General features: G+C 46.8%; 1 protein-coding gene across 11 annotated transcripts in view; it reads left to right on the top strand.

Moving 5' to 3' along the window:
- Window positions 1-843: 843 nt before the first annotated feature.
- EPS8 (EGFR pathway substrate 8, signaling adaptor) overlaps window positions 844-6,000 on the top strand; it is a 145,414-nt gene continuing 140,257 nt past the window's right edge. For 3 of the 11 annotated variants that reach the window (XM_065030168.1, XM_065030134.1, XM_065030104.1), the window contains exon 1: window positions 2,301-2,534. The gene's annotated coding sequence lies outside the window, so the exon portion shown is untranslated. Of the gene's footprint in view, window positions 1,467-1,866; window positions 1,988-2,300; window positions 2,535-2,631; window positions 3,310-6,000 lie in introns of those variants that run through there. The other 8 variants (XM_065030116.1, XM_065030149.1, XM_065030124.1 and 5 more) reach the window with 8 other exon arrangements.

Raw genomic sequence — 6,000 nt, 5'->3', positions numbered from 1 at the left:
CCCATTTATTCTTCTTGTTTCCCTTTTCTCATACTCATGTCCCACTTTCTTTTCATGTTCTTCTTTATTATCTCTGTTCCTTTTAAGTATTTTCTTCCCGAATAAAAACAAACTAACAAAAAAATCAGTGGTCTTCTGCATTTGTCTCCTGTCCTTTGTTAAAGGGAATTGGAGCAGGGGGTGGTCTTGGGCTGCTATCCAGGAAAGAAGGGGGAAGAGAGGCACTGTTTATCCTTGCCAAGTACTGAAGCAGTCCCCAGCCTCTTCTTTAATAGCAGCTATCGGATTCCTTTCTGGCTCTCATGAGGTAAGAACTTTTATGTATAAATTCCAATTATTATTTACCTGCGGAGTGTGTGTATGGCAACTGGCAATCGTTTGGAAAAGTCAGTTTAGATGTCAGTGTTCCTGTTCATTCATATGAATGACCTAGGTGACCTCTCCATGATCTGATTCTTTCAGGTTTGAAGGTTTGCTGGAAACAAACTTCCTGTTACCAAGATTAAGTGTACGGTATCTGCCAATTTCCTTGCTTGTTTAAATGCACAAAAGTGGACTCACACACCCCCTACCCATAATTTCACAATTTTTCGGGGCTTTCCTGTTTTGTGGAGGATCCTGCAGAATGGGAGAAGTAGCAGGGACAGAAGCATTAGAAGAATATGCAGTGTGACAACAAGGGACATCACCAGGTCAGAGCGAGGAAGGGAAAGTTGGCTGAACTGCTATTCTTTTTTTCTCTCTCTTTCCCCCCCCCCACCCCGGAAGCAGGGTTAAGGTGAATTCCTAAGCAACAGTGAAGTGAGGCCCCACCTCTCCCTGCCTGATCTGCACGCTCAGGTTACTCTTGTCTGGTTCATGGGAGCCCACAGTAGGCCTCATGCATGAGTGCTGCCCACTACCTTCAGCTCTGAACCTGCCCAGAACCTGGCAAAATAACACAGTTTGCAGAGCTTGGACCTTATTCTTGGGAAGTTTTGCTGGAAAACTCCAGGTCAAGCATGGACTAGGATCACTTCAGAAGAGATTCAGCGACTGAACCACTGCAAACAGTAGCTGACCAATATCTTTCTTCCTTTTTAAGAAGTGTTTGGGAAAATCTGTGTCCTTCCTGGAGAAGCCGTCAGGGGCACGACTCCGGCAGTGATGGCTCTGACTTCACCTGCCTCTGCAAATGAGTCATGGAGTGTTATAAAAAGCAAGGACCTGCCAAGTTTCATTTCTTGGAACTGAGTGGAACTTCTAGAGAGCAGCTGCTCTTTCATAAGTTTATACTTTTCCTGTGTGGGTTTATTGAAGAGGGCCTGGAATCAGAGAAACTTCGTAGCATAAAGGACCTGTTGCTATGTTTGGATAATAGTGTCTAAGTCCTGGAAATGGCAGTGTGTTTGGTCGAGATCTGATCTTGATCTTTGTGAGGAAACTTGGTGAAGCCTGGAAGGAGGCTAAGAAAGCAAATTAAGCAGGTTTGTAAGTCTTCCAGGACTGGCAATTCAATGCTATCAAAAATCAGGAACAGAACTTCAAAAATCAGACTAGCTGTGCTATATACTACTTCAAGTAGCGTATCTTTTCATTTGTCTGATGCTGTTGAAAGATGTATGTTTTCTAGCTTTTCTCTGAACTCACAAAAGGCAAAAAGTTATTTGAAAGTGAAATCAGTGAAAACTGAGATTATTAGGGAACAGCCTGATTTTAGGTGGAGAAGTGGCTCATTATAGAAATTGCAACGGCAGCAATAGCATAGTGTCAGAACTTTGGCTACCTGTAAGCATGTGAATAGTATCTGCGCATGGGTCTAGTCTCCTGTGCTGTAAGTTGTCAGGATCTGGAGGAATGTGGTGTCAGATGCAAACAACATAAACAGCTGGGAGATTTCATCCAGGATTTCGAGTCAGAGTGGGAGACTTTTGTTCTTGTAGCTGACTCGTTCCAAAGCTGGCTTAGATACACCTACTTTGGGGAAGCATTTTGCTGTGGAGTCTTGGTAGGTTTTGTGTGTGGCTTTTTTTTTTTCTTTTCTTTTTTTGGGGGTGTATGCTTCTTACGATCACTTTGAACAACTCCCATATTTCAGCCCAGCTCCGGGGAGCCGCTCTCAGTACTTTTACGTTTCGCGAGTGCCCCGTAAAGCGCAACAGGGAGCAGCGGGAGGCGAGAAGAGGTGGCCCCGCACCCCCGGGCAGCGCGCAGAGCCCTCATGTGGCTGGCGCGGCAGCACCGCGGGAGCGGAGCGTTCCGCGGGGTTCCGCGCTGCTCCGCCGCGGGCCCGCCCCGGCCGCGGGCTGGTGCTGGGGCATCGGGACCGGGGCCGGGGCGGGGCGGCGGGCCGGCAGAGGGAGCTCCGCTCCGCTCAGCTGCTGCTCCCGCTGACCGGCGCCCTCCCCGCGCCGCTCCGGCACTTTGTTGGCGGCGCGGAGCGGAGACCCCGCGCCCGCCCCTGCCCGGAGCCCCGCAGTGGGCAGCCCCGACCGCCGCCGCGCCACGGCGCTGGATCTGCGCGGCGCGCCCGCGAGAGGAGGACACTCGGGAAGGTAAAGGGCTGGCGGGGCGGGATTTCCCCCGGTTGCCGAGCCCCCCTTTTGTTCCGTGTCCCTAAAAGCTGCCCGGGCAACCGCCCGGCTTAGTAGCACGGCGAATTGCGGGACTCTAACCCTAGCCTCCTCCCGGTCCTGTCGGTGCGGGCTGGGCGGGCGCTGCCACCGCCCTCCGCTCGGGTAGGGGCCACTAGAAAACTCCCTCCCGGGCCCTCTGGGCTGTGAAAAGCTCTGGCCCGGCGGCTGGGGACGGCACTTGCAGCTTCAGCCTTCCGCCGCCGCCGGGGCTTTATATATGTATAGTTCTCCGTGTGTGTACGTGTTTTATGTATAGGTGTACGTGTATGTTTTTCCCCTCCTTGCGGTAAGGCGAGCCGCTGCCACACCTGCTTGCACCTTGGCCGCCGGGCCGCCGGCAGCGGGAAGGGCAACGTCCGTGTCCTCCTCCTGCCTCCCCTTCTACCAGGGGACCTGGCTTTCCCTCCTGATTGTGGTCTTTCTTCCCCGACGGTTAAGGTACCTTTTCCAAAGGTGGCGTGTATTGCTGCTAGCCGGTGAAGGGCAGCTCTTGGGTGGGATCATCCTGTTGCATGCCCGTGTTTCTTTGCTCCTCTGCCTGGCTGTCTTCCTTTTCCTCTGCTGTTCAGCCCTTTCCCTTTCTCTGCTAACTTTCCCCGGCGTTCTTCCTCTTTCTGCCCCTCTTATCGCCATGAAATGCACTCTCTTACACATCACTGCACAAAGGATGACCTGGGCACGCTGTGGAAAACAGGTTTGTGGTATTTTGCAGCATGATCTAAGGTGCTCCTACACCCCCTTAACCTCAGTAGGGCAGTATTGTATCCATGGAAAGTGAGACTTTGCAGTTTCCACTGAGCCCTAGTTTTAAGCCATCTAGTAGCAGGCAAGAGAAGGGTGGAAGAAGTTTTTCTTAAGGATGTTTGGGAGCCAGCCCTCCCATGCAAAAACTGTGCTTTGCCTCGGTTTATGGGTTTTGTATGACCCCCCCAAGTTATAGACATGCAGCTGTATGACCTTTGGAGGAGACTGCTTTGTTTATTTAAAGTGCAGTACTGAAGATAAAAGTATTATTGTTCTGTATTGTGTCTGCTGAAATATTAACCAAATTATGGATCTCATGTTTCTTTGCTGTGTAGATCATATTTTAATTGTGTCTCCATCATCATAAAAAATGTGGTCCTCCTCCCTTCCTGTTCACCATCTTTCTTCTCGTTTGTGATTGTGTAATGTCTATATGTCAGCTACAAAAAATACTTACATGAGAGAATGTAAAAATGACCATTTTTGTTGTTAGCAACTGGAAATGCTGAATCAGCATTGTGTGACTGATCTCCTTTCTGTGGAATACCCCTGGAAAGTCTGCAACCCATGCCCTCTGGGAAGTGTTCCTCTGCTGGGCTGGATCTGAAATGGGTTGGTCGTTTCTTCTCAGTGGGCAGGGGAACTGCAAAGAGTTTACAGGGTTTCCAGGGTGTGAGACATAGTGTATCTCATCTTGATTCACACAGTTCACAGTGAGTGTGGCACTATTAGCATATGGGTATCATCGGGTAACGAGATACTGTGCTCAAGGCTCCACAGAAGCAGGTTGGGGCTGCTGCTGGCTTTTACAGGGGGAGGTTATACAAATATAAGTGGTTTTGGACTTGTATTGTGCAGCTGGCTGGTATTGTCAAATACACATAATGGCTGCAGTATTGAGTTATGCCTTCTCATAGTTCAGAAGGAACGTTTTCGATTGCATGTAATTTTGAAAGCTGCCAGAGCATCCTATCAGGTTTAATTGCAGAGGGGTAACACCCCGCAAGCAACAACACCTGATAGTGATTGGGTGCTGAGTTGTATATAGCAATAACAGAGAGGGCAAGGTTGATCTAAAGATGTTTACTTTTGCTGTGAAATGTACAGATGGAAAAAAACACAGAAGTTTTGAAATTGGTGACAACTAAATTCGTGGAATATGACTGATATTCTTTCTGTCCATAGTCTAGCTGTAAATGGCAGATCACTCACATTAATTGCTGCATTTTTTTCCCCTGCGGGTGAAAGCTTGTTAAAATCTAAACATTTGAAGTCAAATAATTGATGCCCTGGAGGTGAAGATAGATTAAATATGTAAGAACTTTCCAGCTACTGCAGTGCGATAACAGAAGAGTTCAAGTCCACACAGTGAAAAACTTCTGTTTCAGTGTCCAACACTGGCATCTCTTACACTCTTAATTACAATGTCTGGATCATTGTGTCTTATCAAACAGTGAATGACTGGTCAAAGGTATGAGATTTTCTTGAATATGCAGGTTTCAGCTGTGCGAGACAGAAAAATGGAGTCCTTTGGTTTGTGATCCCTGTAAACTCTTCTTTCTCGGCTTCAGGGATGGTGGCCAGAGTGAAAAGACATTTAACACCTCCGAGCTGGTGTATGATACAGTGTGGCAGTCCAATCCCCGTAACTCTGTTCAAAGAAAATTGGAAAGGTGCTTTGCTTGTGTCTGTGTTTTCTGCATTTGGATAAGTTTGTTTCTCACATTTCCTTTGAGACCAGGATTTCTTCTTGCTTTCTCACTTAACAGCTTCTGGTTTTGTGTCCCCTTTTCCCCTAAGGATTCAGAGTTTTCATCGTTCTAGTCCTGAGCTGGGTTCCCAAGGAGGCTAATCAACAGCTTGCAATTAGATGGCTTTTAACTGATTTTGAAGTCTTGGTATTTATTTTGTGGTTCAGAGAGCAGCAAGATGCCTGAAATACCCTTGTCCCTCATAGAAGGGCTGTACTTTCACGATACCTGTGAAAACTATAAGTCACTAAAAATACTATTGGTAACTAGACTGTCAGTGTAGTTATATATATTGAATTTTCACACTGTGGAAAAAAAAAAAGGAGTTAAGAGGTTAATTTCTTCGGTGCTAGTTCTCTTGTTTTTACAATGTTAAATGCTTTGCATCAGTAGAAACTTAAATTCTTGTTTTTAGGGAAAGCTGTAACTGCTGCCATTTTTTTTCAACTCCAGAGTTAGACTCTGATTCATCTATCGACTGATTCATCCAACACACTGAATTTCTCATAGTTTCATACTGATCTTGATTTAACCCTGATACTTACGAATTTCAGTTTCCCACTCTAGGTCTCAAGTTAGATGGTTGCTTTCATCTGAATTTTACATTTTGCTGGGAATTTCAGCTGCTACTGAAGTCCTGAGTGATGCTGGCTTTCTGCCTGTTGTGCCCATACATGAACTTGGGTATAAAGTAACTTCACTGAGACTGTTGGGTGTGTGTGTGTGTAGCAAAGCATTTGCTCAACTGTTTTCAAAACAGAACTCTTCATTCACCGAAACAGAAAGGTAAGACAAGTTGTCTTTTATAGGGTTTAATACTCAGAGATCCTACATAATTCTGGTTGTTGCCTGGCAAGGTTAGTCACAGCCTACTTGGAAAGACCACAATG

Source organism: Columba livia, chromosome 1, assembly GCF_036013475.1.
Source record: "Columba livia isolate bColLiv1 breed racing homer chromosome 1, bColLiv1.pat.W.v2, whole genome shotgun sequence".
Classification (NCBI taxonomy): Eukaryota; Metazoa; Chordata; class Aves; order Columbiformes; family Columbidae; genus Columba; species Columba livia.
The sequence above is the reverse complement of the archived record's forward strand: the minus strand, read 5'-3'. Positions and strand labels throughout refer to the sequence as shown.